General features: G+C 47.2%; 1 long non-coding RNA gene across 1 annotated transcript; it reads right to left on the reverse strand.

Annotated features, from left to right (window-relative positions):
* Positions 1-7,898: 7,898 nt before the first annotated feature.
* LOC123168211 (uncharacterized) lies at positions 7,899-10,196 on the reverse strand. Its single transcript, XR_006484245.1, has 4 exons — positions 9,628-10,196; positions 8,689-9,526; positions 8,470-8,598; positions 7,899-8,285 (listed from the first exon to the last, which is right to left on the reverse strand). It is a non-coding gene; the product is annotated as an uncharacterized lncRNA (long non-coding RNA).
* Positions 10,197-16,853: the final 6,657 nt, after the last annotated feature.

Raw genomic sequence — 16,853 nt, forward strand, 5'->3', positions numbered from 1 at the left:
GAAAATCATGAACCTATCCAAGAACAAGATCAAGTCCCTCATGTTCCCGAGCAAGATCAAGGGCAAGCCCAACCAAATGACGAAGAACCAATCCGTGAGGCCCAAGGTCAAGCTCTTGATCAAGATCAAGATCAAGATCAATCCCAACCTCAAGTGTCTTCCACATCATCACATCCAAGTGATCAAGAACTAGAGGTTGTGAAGAGAAGGGTGTCTCCAAGGCTAAAGCATTCTCAAGGTCAAGCTTCTTCCACAAGTTCAAAACCAAGTGAAGAAGAGCTTACCCTCAAAGTGCAAAAAGCGGCCGCCAAGTTAAAGCATCTTCAACATCTCACCGACAACATTTATGGAAGCATCAACAAAGGGGTAACTACTCGTAGACATTTGGCAAACTTTTGTGAACATCACTCGTTTGTCTCTTGTGTTGAGCCCCTTAAGGTTGAAGATGCACTTGACGACCCGGATTGGGTAAATGCCATGCATGAAGAACTCAACAACTTCACCCGCAACAAAGTATGGACTCTTGTGAAGAGACCCAAAGAACATCATAATGTCATTGGAACAAAGTGGATCTTTAAGAACAAACAAGATGAGCATGGACAAGTCACTAGAAACAAGGCAAGGTTAGTGGCACAAGGGTTCACCCAAGTTGAAGGTTTGGACTTCGGTGAAACCTTTGCCCCCGTTGCCCGTCTTGAGTCCATTCGTATCTTGCTTGCATATGCTTCACATCATGATTTCAAATTGTATCAAATGGATGTGAAGAGTGCATTTCTTAATGGTCCTCTTAAGGAGTTGGTGTATGTCAAACAACCTCCCGGTTTCGAAGACCCCGATCACCCCTCTCACGTTTATGAACTCCATAAGGCGCTCTATGGACTTAAACAAGCACCTCGTGCTTGGTATGATCACCTTACGGCGTTCTTAAGCGAGAAGGGGTTCCAGATCGGGTTAATAGATTCCACTCTCTTCACGAAGAGGGTAAAAGGAGAATTGTTTGTGTGCCAAATATATGTTGATGATATTATTTTTGGTTCCACTAACCATGCTATTAACGTTGAGTTTGAGAATCTTATGACCAAGGAATTTGCCATGAGCATGATGGGAGAGTTGAAGTTTTTCCTCGGATTTCAAGTGAAGCAATTGAGAGGAGGAACCTTCATCAACCAAGCACTTTATATTCAAGACATGCTCAAGAGGTTCAAAATGCAAGATGTCAAGCCCATGAAGACGCCCATGCCCACAAATGGCCAACTTAATCTTGATCCCAATGGTAAAGATGTGGATCAAAAGGTATATCGCTCTATGATCGGTTCTTTGCTTTACCTTTGTGCATCTAGGCCGTATATTATGTTGAGTGTGTGTATGTGTGCAAGATTTCAATCCGCTCCCAAGGAGAGCCATTTTTCGGCAGTGAAAAGAATCCTTTGATATTTGGTTCATACCCCAAACTTGGGCCTTTGGTACCCCAAAGGAGCAACTTTCAAGCTATTAGGATATTCGGATTCGGATTGGGCCGGAGACAAGGTAGACCGCAAGTCCACTTCCGGGTCTTGTCAATTCCTAGGGAGGTCATTGGTAAGTTGGTCTTCAAAGAAGCAGAATTGTGTGTCCCTTTCAACCGCCGAGGCCGAGTACATTGCTGCAGGAAGTTGTTGTGCACAATTATTATGGATGAGGCAAACTTTGATGGATTATGGTGTCAAATGTGACAAAGTGCCTCTATTTTGTGACAATGAAAGTGCAATCAAGATCGCCGACAATCCAGTGCAACATAGCCGAACCAAACATATCGAGATTCGTCATCACTTCATTCGAGATCATGTGGCCAAGGGAGACATTGATTTATTCCATGTCAACACCGAGAAGCAACTTGCCGACATTTTTACCAAGCCACTTGATGAAGCAAGATTCCGCGAGTTAAGGCGTGAGCTGAATATCGTGGATATAAGTAACTTGGATTGAGGTTCTTGCATACACACACATACTCTACTAGTATCTTGTTTTAGATGTAGGCACCTAAGTAGGGGGAGCTAGCTCAACTAATGAGCTATCTTATCCTACTAGTGCATAAATTGATCAAAATCTTTCACATTAGCCATTTGAAGATGGCATTTGTGCTTCAAAGATGAGTATTGGTCTTGGACCCAAGGTTCATATCTTCGCGGTGCCATACCAAACAAACTCAAACATGGTGGCTTCGGCCACCGCCCTCCATTGGAGGTTGGATCGTTTTTGTCTTTTGTTTGTGTGGTTCTTCTTGTCCTTGTGTTCGTGTTTCCGTGAGTGTGTGTTTTCTCGAGTCTCTTCCAGTGCAAGTGCTACACATACTCCTTTCTAGTAGTGTTGGATTTCCTCTGCGACGTGTTCAGAAGTGAGGCGGGAATGCTCTTTGGGGTCTTGGTAAGAATTTGCATTCAGCCATAACCCAACAAGCTTCCTCCTGTCAAAATCCTCTGGATACCCCGTGCCCACGGCCCTTGTACCGTGCGCACGGGGACCCCGTGCCCACGGCCCTTGTACCGTGCGCACGGGCCCCCGTGCGCACGGGGCCTTTAGCCCGTGCACACGGGGTCTGCGGTTTCTGGCCCTGAAGAGGTGGGACGTGGGGGGTTTGGGTTCTTTCCCACCCAGTCGCCCCCTCCACGCCCCAGATCGCCTCCAGGCCGCCGCCGTCGCCTCCTTGTCGCCCGTGCTCCTCTGTGCGCCGTGGGACTTCGCTGCTCCGTGGAGATCTTCCGGGATGGGGTCCTCCTCTGGTATCTCCCTCCCCTTGTTCTTCTTTTTCCTCCTTTGGATCCGTTTTAGTCTAGGGTTTCCTCCTCTACTAGTCTAGGCCAGTCATTCCCGTGTGGTAGACTAGGGGCGGATGGGCATTACTGTGGCAGTTCTCCCTGCCGCACTCACTCCCGGATTTCGATCTGGAAGTGGTTGCCGCTGGGCGAACCCCGTGTCCACGGGCCTTGTACCGTGCGCACGGGGCCCCCGTGTCCACGGGCCTTGTACCGTGCGCACGGGCCCCCGTGTCCACGATGGTCAGACCCCCGTGTGCACGGGGTACACAGTGGTGCCGGTCCTCCTTCTCTGTCTTCCATTCCTCGCCAGCTTCTCGAGCACTTGTACTTATTTGTGTCTCTCGTGTTTGTTGTGCTTTGTTGCTGTTGTGTTTCAGACTCTGCTGACAAGAGGTCCGAGCTCCGTCGCAAGCGCACCAAGGCAGGTTCCAGGGAATTCTCTTTGGCTCCTCGTCAGCCGTCCGAAGGAAGTGGTCAGGGCTCTGAGATGGGCCGTGTTCGCCGTACCGCCTCCAAGCAGCCAGTGATTGAAGCCTCCGAGGATTCAGAAGAGGAGTATGATTCGCAGGAAGATGCTCACTATGAGAACCCCGCAGATGCAGAGATAGAAGATGAGGATGATTCTGCTGATGATGTTGATGAGGAGGAAGGAGAGGAACATGTGCTCCCAGGAGGTCGGAATGTCAAGAATCTACCTCTCTCTAAGTGGACCAAGCCAGAGCTTTGGGCTTGCAGGCAGGATTTCCCCTATGTGCCAAACACTGATGCAGGGGTTGAACCAAGATTCAAGAATGATTTTCAACACCGGGTGTTCTCTGAGCTGATCATGACCAAGAAAAACAAGTTTGCCCCCCACAAGCAAATCAATGTGGAGGCTCTTCGGGACAATGATCATACCTATCCCGGTGTGTATAGTGCTCTTGGGAGGCTTGGCTTGATCCCGTTCGTCGCCTTCCACCATTCGTTCAGTGAAGATCTTGTGATGCAGTTCTTTGCCACCGTATACTTCCACAGTGATGAGGCTCGCACTATGACTTGGATGTCTGGCACATATGAGTGTGAGGCCTCCATGGCCAAGTTCTCTGACATCATTCCGTATCGGTTCTTTGCTGAGGAGCATCCTGAGTATGGCCGTGTTCGTGAGACAGGTAGAGACAAGGATGAGATTGCTTTTGCTTACAAGCCAGACAAGGCCTTCACCACCGGTTCTATCAAACATTTGAAGCCAACCTATGATACTATGCGTCACATTCTTAAGTACACGCTTAATCCTAAGACCGGGGACTCTCACAATCTGAGGAGCTCCATGTTGGATATCTTTGTCTACCTTCATAACAAGAAGAAAGTGGATGTTCTGGACTTCGTGTTCTTTGAGATCAGGCAGTGTGTTCAGGAGAACAAGTCATGCATCTATGCTCCGTTCATCCAAGCTTTGATTGAGTCCGTCTGTCCCGCCAGGTACATTGCCAAGTACCGCACCTCCTTTCCGAAGCGTGATTCCAACTGGCTTCCGGCTCCTCCTCCACCATATGTGCCTCCCAAGAAGGGGCGCAACCCCAGGCCTGAGGATCATGCTACCTACACTGAGGGATGTTCATCCTATGTGCGGATTCCGCGTAGCAAAGGGAAGCAAGTTGCTACTGATGCCAGTTTCACCAGAGAGGAGAAGAAGTCTCTTCTGAAGACCGTGAGCAACATGTTCAAAATGTGTCAGTCCATTCAGCGCCGTCAGGTCAAGGAGATCAACAAGGGCAAGCTGGTGAGGCGTCAGGAGAAGGCTGAGCGTGCTGCAGCTGGTGAGGAGGTTGGTCCAGGGTCCGAGGACATCGACAGTGTGGCCACAGCTCGTTCTTTTCCCTTGGGGGGATGGCACTTTGATGATGATGATGATGCTTCGAGCGCACCTCCTCTTGTCTAGAGTCTCGTTAGCATCGCCTTTTCCCTTTTTGTTGTCTTGATGACAAAGGGGGAGAAGTGTTCTATTAGGGGCGTTTGCAGTTGGTTTCAGTTGGGTGAGATCTCAAGGCCTCGTTTCTCGTTTGTTTTGGTTGTGTTTATTTGGCTTGAGATACTCTTATTTACTTGCTTTCGCGGTGTGGTCGTGAGCTACCTAGTCTATGTGAGAGACTATCTACTTTATGGAATTTATCTATGCTTATGTTGATATATCTTGTGGAGTATGATCAAGCTTCTATATGTTAGTCTCACGTTTTCTGCTCACCACACTTGCATGTGATCTAGGCACCGTGTTGGGTTTTATTATGTTGATCACATGCCTTGACAATGTGGATCTAGGGGGAGCCTCATATGTGTGTGCTTGATGCATAATCAAGCATTTTTTTTCTTGCACATATATAGGGGGAGCTCCTTTGATCAACTATTGTCGCATGGCTGTTTACTTAAGTTGTATCCTACATGCCATGTCCTAACCATGTTGTCATCAATGCACCAAAAAGGGGGAGATTGAAAGTGCAAGTATCACTTAGATTATATTTTGGTGTGATGACAATGTGGTTAGTGGAACTAATGTTGGTTGCTAAAGTTTATCTCAGGACATTGGTTCCAAGGTGTCCATTGATGGAGGTGTGCGACCCCCCAGTCCAAAAAGATCAAAGGCGTGGTTACCGGTGACTCGAAGGTTTTTCGTTTTGGTTCGATTTGAGTCATAGGTAAAACCGCACTATCAAGAGGGGTCTTCGTGGAATTAGTGTCGTGTGGGAATGCCTCCAAGACAGATACACCAGCCCTCCTACACCTCCTTAGATATTCCACTTGTTGTGTGCTTTGCCGTGGTGTCCTGTGATGTTTTCATCAGAAATCTTCTGGACACCCCGTGTGCACGGGGTCTCTGACCCCCGTGCGCATGGGGTAGTCAGAATATTTCTGGACACCCCGTGCGCACGGGGCTGACTTGGCCCGTGCGCACGGGGTCCAACGGGCAGAAATCCCCTCCCGGCCAAGAACACTATAAAAGCCCCCTTCTTCCTCCTCCATCCCCTAACCCTAATGTCTTGTTGAGCTCCTCCATTGCTACACCCCATTTTGCTCACTACTCTCAATCCCTCCACCCAATCTTGTTGAAAATTTGGGGATTGGGAGAGCAAGACCCGATCTACACTTTGACCAAACCAAATCGCATTCCCCGCAACATTCATCCACCATGACTTGTTACTCTTGGAGCTTGGGCTCCTAGGCGGTTAGAGGTTCCTCCGGAAGCTTCCTTGCTTGTGGTGTGCTCCGGAGAAGTTTGTAAAGGTGTGGTGGTCGCCTTCAAGACCAACCCCAAGTGATTCGAGGCTCATCCGTTGGGGGTGACTCGAAGGAGATTACAGTGAGCCTTCGGTGGCGTTCCGCAAGCTTTGGCTCCGGCACCGCTCCAAACGGAGAGTAGCTCTTCCCCAAGGAAGAGTGAACTTCGGGATAAAATCCGCGTCCTCGTCTCACTTGTGGTTAATCCTTTCCCGCACTTTACTTAGCCTTGTATGCTTGTTGGCTTGCTAATTAGTTTGTTGCCTAGCATACTTAGCTTAGAACTTGCTTGTCATATAGGTTGTGTTCACCTAGTTGCATATCTAGTGAACCCTTTTTATCCGCTAAGCCTTAAAATTGACAAGAAAGAGTAAAATTTGTAGTCTCCTATTCACCCCCCCCTCTAGTCGACCGTATCGATCCTTGACTTTCTTAATAGGAACATTGAATACCGGAACAAGTGGGCACGTGCTTTTGATGAAGATGGTCGGAGATACGGTCAAATGACAAGCAGTATGGCAAAATGCTTCAATAGGGTGCTCAAAGGTGCACGTGGATTACCTGTGACGGCAATAGTTCAATACACATTTGACAAGATGAATGCGTACTTTCTAAAACTCGATGGAAATGGATGCACAGATAGTGGGTGAGAACAATCGCAAGTACAAGTACAAGTTCCCACCCAAGGTTGATGAATGGTTGGAATTTCAATCACGGAAGGCGGACTCACAAGAAGCTACACTATATGACAACGAAGAGTGGAAGTACGAAGTGAAAGAGCCAGGAGGAACCACAAACGATGGCCGCCAACATGGAGGTCGGGCTTTCAAGGTGTCGTTAACACGTTGTAATTGCTCTTGCGGGAGGCCATTGTTGCTTCATCTCCCATGCTAACACTTGTATACCGCCGATCGTGTTAGAAATGTGGACGTCAATCACCCACTCATCATGAGGGAGTCGGAGTTCTCAATCATGACGGTCAAGAAAACATGGGCTCCCCGCTTTCACCCATACTTTGACCAATCACAATGGCTGGAGTACCATGGAGTTCAACTATGGCCGGATCCGGAGTTGAAGGTTGTTAAACGGGGTAGACGTAAGACAAAGCGTCTTAAAGGCGACATGGACGGATGGGGCCATGGTGGCTTCTCAACCCAACAAACCAACAATGAAGGAGGATGGCGAAGATGAGATGGCGGGATGGTGGGAGAAGGCTGCGAAGAAGCTGAGAGAGGAGGATGCAGCCGCACTAAAGAAGAAGGAAGAGGAGCTTGAAGAGAAGAGGAAGGAAAGAGAGAGAGCAGATTATGAGTGCCGCGCTAGGGAGCATGCATTGAAGAGGAAATGTGAGGAGGCACAGAAGAAGCGTCTCAAGGATTTTCAAGAAAGAACCATGAAACTTTGGGCATTTGAAGCTGAAAAAAAGAGAGGGAGAACAAGATATTCATGGAGAGGGTGGTTAAGGAGACTCGCCGCATAAGGAAAAGGGAGGAGGAAGAAGAAGAAGGGAAAGGAGCCTTGCTCTACGCAATAGAGCTATGTCATCTTCAACTTGCTTGTGGACGATGACCGTGTTATCCTCTAAACTATGCTCTTCGATTTGGTTGTGAACTACTATGTGTCATGAACTACTATGTATTTTGGACTCCTCCTCGATTTGGTTGTGAACTACTATGTGTCGTGAAGTACTATCTATTTCCTCCTTGATTTGGTTGTGAACTACCATGCACTAGATCATTGCTGGCGCACGTTGTTGCGTCCGTCTATTTTGATAGAGATGCGATTTTTTTTAGATAAACTATCAAAATTACAAAACATCTAAAATAAGTTGTTCCACGGTTTCCTTTTCCCATTGAAGTGACATGCATTCCAATATTTTAATTTTACTAAGTTGGGATGGAGGAAGAACTAACTTTCACTCAGCAAATGAATGGCAGTAACCTTACACAAAAATTTGAAAGGAACTTCAAGAATGCATACGAGATAGCATTGATGGGCAGCTAGTATTTTCAGCCTTGCACCAATCTATACGGACAGAGGAACTGAAAATGCAATACTTGCGGTGAGGATGCAAGTAAAATCTTCATATTCATATCTTGGCTTTGCATACATGATACCTCCTTCTCAGAAAAAACAAGTCCTCTACTGCATAGAACTAAAATGACAAGGACACGTTTTTAGCACGAGCATAGTAAAACAAAATCCTTTGCTATTGAGGTCCAAAGCATGCTTTAGTTTTTTCTGCAAGAATAACGAACTCATCAAACTACACAGGAGCAGGAACCAAACTTGCTTTTGGAAACATCATAAATTGATATTCAACGAACATACTGAGTAACATGTCAATAGACAAAATCATTTCAAGAAGACAGACTCATCAAACTGAGGTTAAAAAGGGGTGGTCTGAAATTGATAGTATCTCTACCTTCTTCAACTGTACAATCTGAATGAAACCCCTATGGGTATAGGTAGCAGAGAATTCCAAGGATTTCCTCCCTTAGCTCGGTAACAATCGAGGCAGCAGATCAACGGAAACAAGAATCCACCGATGCATCTGACACAGGCAGGAAAAGGACGAACCAATCATCACATAGGGGCAGGAAAAATGATCTTCACGCTGTTGGTAAGCACACGAGTATTTTACCTTGTACATGAAATGCTCATAATCATCATAGTGAATAGAAAAGCTGCATATTAAATAGAAGTTGCGTACGCTTTTGTTCTCTGCTTCGGAAGGCATTTCTATATAGATGCCTAAGGACCATGGTCTGTCGTTGTACCTTTTCCCGCTCTTGACATGTGATGCAAGTATTAAAAAATCACAGAAAACTGATTAAACATATATGTATTAATCAAATCCGCTTAATTGAATCAAAATTTCTCACTCCATAAATAATATCAAACGGTGATGAATCAACCAATAAGGGCTTGGATCATTGGAGCCATGAAATTCAAATCTGGCATAGACGGCAATATAGATATATTTTCGTGTAACTTAAATGGTTCAGAAAAATATAGGAAGAAGTCTTATGCAGTAAGCGGATGAAGCACATATGTACAGACTTTTTTGAAATAACTAATAGAATAAAAAGCAGGCGCATCGGTACAACAACATAGGACTAATGGATGGCTCGAGGGTCAAAATAGCGAAGATATTTATGAGCAAGCCAGAAAGTGGCATGTCCAAATTAACTACTGGACTAAGAATGCATTTAGGTCAGTTCTAAAGTGAGTTCGAATCTAGTTTTGTAACATATAACAACTTCTCACTGAAGAATATAATGCAAAAGCATAGTAAGATTAAAAGATAGTTGGCATGAGGTTGACCATTCAGATTCAAGTAACCAGTTCCATCATGGGCTTGAAGGCTGGAACCATACATCATTAGGTACTGTTGTTGTGTTACTGTTAGCTGATACAGCCGAGGTCCTTCCCCATTCTAGTCCCTCTGAATTCTGTCGGACAAAGTGCAAGATTTTTCACTAACAAATAGAGCATAAGACAGAGAAGCCATGTTAGTCATCTCCATGGTAAAATTTTACCTCGCTGGCCTATATAAAATCTGGAAAACTAAAGGCAATACCTGCACGACGGTCGTCTTGAGATGACGCCAGATAAAATCCATCGAGGACAGTAGCCGTACCACAATTTCCTGCGCATTTTTCCCCGAGGAGATCATGGGGTGAGGTTTGATTCTGGATTAGCTCCTTGGTGAGAAATTAGATCTTAACCGGCAAATCATCTAATCCCCCTCCTTGGCACCATCGAGCAATTGTCACCGTTGTTTCGCACCACCACGATAGAAGGAGTGTAGGGGTCTCGCCGGCGTGCAGTCAAGTGAACCACAGGGCAAGGAGGAGAGAAGAGGATGCGCGGAAGCGACATGAGTAGTTGGGGAGGAAGGAGGAGGCGGCGGCTCTACCCATGGGAACGAGGCCGAGGGAGAGGACGAGGAGATTCGTCTACTGGGTCAAGATAGGATTGCGTGGTGCTGCAGCGATCTGATGCGGTGGTCGACGATGTCAGGAGGACTGTGAGCGGTGAGCCAGGGAACGGTGGTCGCGGCAGACACAATCCAAGTCGCTAGATCAAGGGCATGGAGAGGTTGAAGAAACGGAAGGGGCGAATGAGGTCGTCCTGCCTGAACCATCGCCTACCCACGCGAAGCGCTCTGCTTTTTCAGGAGACGAAGCACTCTGCCTATATGTTTTTTCGGGCTGGGTAGAGCCCATCAGGCCCAATTTCACAGCATGGTTCCGAAATTGTCGCCAGAGCAGCGGCCCATCACGGAATCTGCTCGCTCGCACCGAATGAACCGATGCAACGCGACCCGGGATTGAGATGAAATCGGATGGCCAGAAACGTCCAAGATGATGATCCGATGGCTGCGAACGCTAATGGCCTGAGATGGCTCGAAACTTGCACAGTTATAATGTCTTGCTTGCTATGTATCAATCCGCACGTCATCATACTATGTGTGCATATGTTATCCACACAATCCTATGTTTGCCAAAAAAATTCGCTAAATACAAGTGCAACGCCTAGATCGGGGGCGCTGCACTTTACAGTGCGGCGCCTAGACACACCAGCCTGTAACTTGCAAACTTTTTGTTGCTCTCTGGATAGCTCTTCCTAGGCGTGCAACGCCTCCGAGCTAGGCGTTGCACTGCTTAGTCTGACGCCTAGCTTGGAGGCGCCACACGATACAGTGCAGCGCCTAGCTTGGTGGTGTTGCATTATACAATGTGGCGCCTCCAGGCTAGGCGCCACACCAGCCTGTAACTTGCAAACTTTCTGTTGCTCTCTGGATAGCTCTATACAGCCGTGCAACGCCTCAGAGCTAGGCGTTGCACTCCATGGTGTGGCGCCTATCTCCGAGGCATTGCATGCCTGTGTAGAGCTATCCAGAGGGCAACAGAAAGTTTGCATCCATTTTGGGGCCAAAAATTCGCTAAGTGTTAGTGTGGCGCCTAGCTTGGAGGCGCCACACCGTACAGTGCAGCGCCTATCTCGGGGGCGTTGCACTATACAATGTGGCGCCTCCAGGCTAGGCGCCACAACAACACTTAGTGTTTTTTTGTCCCTCAAACTGGGTCATGTCAGGCACATTTTCAGGCATGCATCACAGAATAAACATTAATGATCTTCACGCTCTTGTCAGGCGAGTTACATAACAAATAGAGGACAACGACTAGTTCCTTGTGCACTTTTGGGCTCCTCCCCCCTCCTGCTGGCTATCTTCTTCGCCTTCCTAGGAAGAGCAACACGCTCTGGTTCCGGCTCCGGTTCCTCCACGTCATCCAAAGTCGCCATCCGCGAGGTGCCGGCCGTCCTTTTGCCTATTTGGGTGAAGTCTTCAGGTGTGTATTTATTGATTCCCTTCCTAGGCTTTAACTCGTATGCTGACCGAACTTGATAGGTCCCAAAGTCATATCATCAGCAACCTATTACAACAACAAAAGATATGAAAAAGACCGCGTGTGAGGATAAAGTTAGCAATGCATCAATAATTGAATATATGTTCATGCCATACCTCTTGGGTGACCACACCCACATCCTCATCATCCAAAGGATCACCATGGCCAGAAGTGGGATCTGATGGTGTCGCCGACCTAGACCGTTCAGGTGATACATACTCAGGGTCACGACAACCGAAAAGGTTTGATAGCCGCCTTAACTTTTGGCCCTGGTGCTGCAACATGTACAAGTGAATGAGCTATCGAACGTAGCAACACATGTTAAGTTGTAGTTTGAAAGAGATGTGAACCTTAATGAATGCTCGAAGTGCACCTTGCCCATCGCTTTTCCGAACCGGGGTTGTCTCCAGAATAGTCTCGGCCTCATCAGCTGCTTTCTTGATCTGGGCACGCTATGAACAGAATCGGCATTAACGTGTTAGGCAAGCGAAGATGTGAATAGTGCGAATGGAAAAGAAAAAAGGGGAAATACCACAAAGTTCATCATTGGAGCTGTAGGGACTGAGGTGCCTTCCCTGACTAATTTGTTGTACTGGCGCTGGGTTAGCCGATCGAAAACGGTGGGATCTTCCAAAATCTCCTCAGCATACGCCGGCTTGCATACATCCACACAGTTACTTGCAAGAAATCATGTGAGATAGTTGTTGAACGCGATCGGGCAGTGCTCACGAAGCTGGCTTCGTTTTCCAGCCTTAGCTTGCTCCACACTAAGTGCGAACTGTACGACATACTTACTGTGATGCTTGGCCCAATCCTTGACCTTCCGCTGCCTTCTCCTATCCAACCTGCAAGTTGGAAACAGAATATTAGCAACATCGAAACCGCCGAGAAGCTGCTAAGTGCTCAAGGTTAATTATATCTTACACGTGTAGCAACTTGTCCGTGTCCTCCCACTCTGGCGGGTGTGGCTGGAACAAACCAAACTGGCGGTACACCCGATGTGGCAGGTGAAGCTCAACCGCTCAGTTGCATATGAGTGGGCACCGCATATGCCAAAGATCCCTATCCCTAGTGCACATCGGATTCAGCCTGAACTCTATAGGGTTACCAAAACTATCCCCTCTTCCATACAGCTCCCATTCCAGCTGCAAAATATCATAGAATGCAAAATTGATTTCGAGTTACGATAGAAGCATGAGAATCACTGATGCAATGTCGAGTCACCTGCTCAGCCGTGATCGTGTCCAGCTCGCTCGTGTACAACTTGTACATGACCGAGGGATCATCCGTTGTCTCATTTATCACATCCCACTTGTAAGCCCAAGTGGGGAGTCGTAGTGGGTCGTCTTTGTCGTCCCAATCCTCGAACTTCACGGTCTTCAGTTGTCCAACCGGCAATCGCTCCCAGCTCCATATAGATAGTGCGAGCATACAACCACCAATACCTCCAGATTTCCTACAACAGGCGTCATCCAACTGCACATAAAAGAGAACATGATTGAATTAACAGGAAGATCACATTGAAAATGTAGCAATGAAGTGAAAAAGAAACAACTTTGTACCTGTCTATACAAGTAAGCCAGTGTCGCCAAACCCCAACTCCATTTGCTATCGAAGACGGTCAACGCCTTCAGCCACATCCATGGAGCATTCTTGCATGTGCCATCAGTAAACATAGTCCTGAATATAACGTACCACATGTAGACACGAGCATATGTCTTGACCTCATCCTCATTAGCTTCCTCGGGGTCAAGTACCAAAGTTCCATGCAATCCAGCTGAAAGGAGCACCGGCTGCGACTCTTTCCTTCTTCTTGTCTTCTGCTGCTGGTTCTGGAGGCTCCAGAGGAACCATACCGATAAGGGCATGCATCTGCTCGCGCCACCCATCAGAATCAGTGCTCATACATAGAGGATTCCCCTCGATAGGAAGACCGGCGATCATAGCAATATCCTGGAGCGTCACGGTCATCTCCCCGGTCTGAAGATGGAAACTGTGTGCCTCCGGCCTCCAACGATCAACAAGCGCGGTGATTGCTGCAGCATTGAGGGGTGGCGTCGACCGGCTGACCAACTGAATGAAAGGGAGGAGTCCTATCTCCCTTACATACGGTGTGTATCGCTCATCATAGCGCATCCCCCCAAGGTTGACCCCGTGAGACCGAATCTTCAGAGGTTGAAGCTCCTACAAACAAGCAAATCAAAAAATTACATATGGGGCATTTGTGTTTGAAATAAACACGAAATTCATAATACCGGCCAATTTCATTATTACCCGCTGCTCCACAGACATAGCATACGACCGGTGTTGATGATCCCAGTGATCATCGAGAAGCCAAACCATCCTAACAATTTCAAACAAAGCTTTTTTGTCAACACGATTATCTTTTGAATAAAAATAAACTAAAGCACGCCTACTATATGCAAAATTCAAAGCATATGTATCCAAAGCATTCTTGTCAATACAAATATAATTTCAATACAAATAAACAAGACTAGGCTTACCTCATGCAAGATTCAATACAAATATCTTTTTCATAGAAATAACATGTCAACCTATGTATCCAAACCATATCTTTTCAATAAAATCAACTAAACTAGGGTTGCAAAATTAGGTATATAATACATGCAACATTCTAATCTAACAAGGATTCCCCAAATCTAATACATGCAAGATTCAATACATGCAAGATTCAAAGAAAGGTTTCCCATATCTTCATAATAGCATACATTCTATGGATAGAAAGAAGGAGATCGGAGGAGATTACCTTCTAGGATGGATTGGTGAAGAAATCCACGGACCAAATCGTCAGATCTGAAGGATTTGGGAGAGGGGATTGAGAGGGGTAGAGGAGAGGGCCGCCGCCGCGGCTTCTTCTGTAACTGGTGCAATGGGGTGGGTGGGGGAGGAGAGGGCCGCGGCGGCTGCATCTAAGTCACCGTGCATCGGCTAAGGGTTAGGCGTTGCACATTACATGTGTGGCGCCTAGCTCGGAGACGCTGCACTGATGGGTGCGGGCCCAGGAGCTTCCACGGTGGACAGAGATGCAACGCCCCCGAGCTAGGCGCTGCACCGTAGGGTGTGGCGTCGACGTGTCGGGCGCCACACAAAAAGTTCAGCCGTGTGAAATACTTTTGTGGGCAGTTCATTCTGTGATTGATTTCGTCCGCATGTTAAAATTGTTAAATTTGCCCTGGTGGAGAGCATGACCTTCATCCGACCGTCCACAACTTCCCCTCACGTTTACCCCTACGTACACCATCGATCAGCCGCGTGCCGGCGTTCGCCAGACTGCTCTGTCATCTACTCCTGCTCCGAGCTACTACTAGTAACACTGACGTGAGCGTAACCGTCGGTTCATCCGCCCTACGTCGACGCCGCCCGCAGGCTCCACACGTACGTACGTACTACGTATAAAACTAGCTCTGCTGACGACGCAGGAGCACACATGACACATGGCTACCTCTGCTTCTTTCTCTTCCGATCACCGTTTCTGGAAGCATCGGCGGCGACCGCGACGGGGCGGAGCGGGACGGGAAACGAACATGCTGCCGCGGGAGGCCTGTGCACTACGCAACAACCGGAAACCAGCTGCAGAAAATCTCGCTTCTTCCACACGTTGCAGAAGCGTAGTACGTTGTCTTTTGTCGATCGATCGATCGCCCGTGATGCGCGGAGCGAATGGCTCCATGGATTGAGCCGGCGAGAGCCTAATTCGGGAGGGGAGCCATTGAAAAAACGGGGCTACGGAGGTGGAGCCATAGTAAGAGAATGCATGCACTTTGCGTTTTGGGTCCATGGAAAGAAACCAAGATTATACCATACTGGTATTATTGGGAGTGCCACATTTGCCATACTCCATGTGCCACAAGATCGAAGCATAACTAACTTCAGTTGCGAGAATCTTTGAAATCCGGCTTACCTAAATTCCGCGCTCGTCAGCAAAGAATGTGCGCGTTTTTTGTTCTACACATTTTCCATGTACGGTTCTTATTCTAGCTCAACAAAGTCAAGAATACTATGACAAAATGTAATTAAATAGCGGAGCATAAGAGCATCTACAGCAGTGTACATCTAATTTGACCCCTCAAACGTCCGGACGCGTTCGCGGACAGTGACTGACCACCTCAAATTTTCATTTTCACAGCCATGTCCCCCACGGACATGGTTCGCTTGAGTCAACTTTTTCCCTCTCTCCTGTTCGATCAGTGGTACCGGCCAATTTGAGGAGTCCGGCTATAGATGCTCTAACTAGTTTGAACAACATGCCCCATCTAAACAATGTGGCCCTCACTAAATGACTTTATGAAAGTGTTGCGCTGGAAGGGAAATTTGAGCGAACCTTAAAAAGAAGCTTCGACTAGCTAGCTAGGGTACCCTGTCTAGTGTTCCATGCTCCATAGGCACGTGAAAGTGGTGAAAGAGAACGGAATCTATGGAGCGAATTTTGCATCGCTTGGCACATCTTTGTATAATGGCTACGGATAAGCAGCTCAAGTGCTTCCCCAAATCGATCACTACTAGGCTTTATGTGGGGCTTATAGCATGATTAGGACTTTGTCCTAACCGCAAGCCTGTCTTATTCTAGCCAAGTGTGTACTGACTATGAGCACCATCTCCTTGCGGCGCCAAACAAAAAGCACATGCCCTCCCTTGTGCTCGCCCAAATTCGGAGCCTACCAGAGTGAGGCAGTTCCTTGAAATAAGCTCCATGGATTAAGCCGGCCAGAGCCTCCCTAATCAAGGAGAGCTATTGACGAAAGTGAGCTACGGAAGTGGAGCCCGCACGAGAATGTATTGCGTTTCATCCATGGAATGGAAAGAAGATTGTATTGTATTGTGAGGAGTGCCAGATTTATCATACTCCATGTGCACCAGTAGATCGAAGAATAACTTACTTCGGTTGCGGGAATCTTTGAAATCCGGCTTACCTAAATTGTGCGTTCGTCAGCAAGGGGATGTGGGAGGGTTTTTTGTACACATTTTCCATGTACGATTCTTATTCTAGGACGATAAGGCCAATATTACAATGACGAAATGGGATTAAATGCAGAGACATAAACAGTGTGAACAATATGCGCCAACTTAACATATGCTAGGAATCTTTGCAATACAGCTTACCTAAATTGTGCCTTCGTCACCAAGGGAACGTGGGAGCCATTGACGAAAGTGGGATACGTAAGTGGTGCCGTACGAGAATGACTTGTGTTGCATCCGTGGAGCGGAAAGAAAATAAGATTGTGGTGTGAGGAGTGCGATTTATCATACTCCATTTGCACGTAGATCCAAGTATAACTTTTTTACCGGAATATTTGCAATTTGAAATACCTAAATCGTGCGTTTGTCAGCAAAGGAATGTGTGAGTTTTTTTGTACACATTTTCCATGTACGA

This window comes from Triticum aestivum, chromosome 7D, assembly GCF_018294505.1.
Source record: "Triticum aestivum cultivar Chinese Spring chromosome 7D, IWGSC CS RefSeq v2.1, whole genome shotgun sequence".
Taxonomy (NCBI): domain Eukaryota; kingdom Viridiplantae; phylum Streptophyta; class Magnoliopsida; order Poales; family Poaceae; genus Triticum; species Triticum aestivum.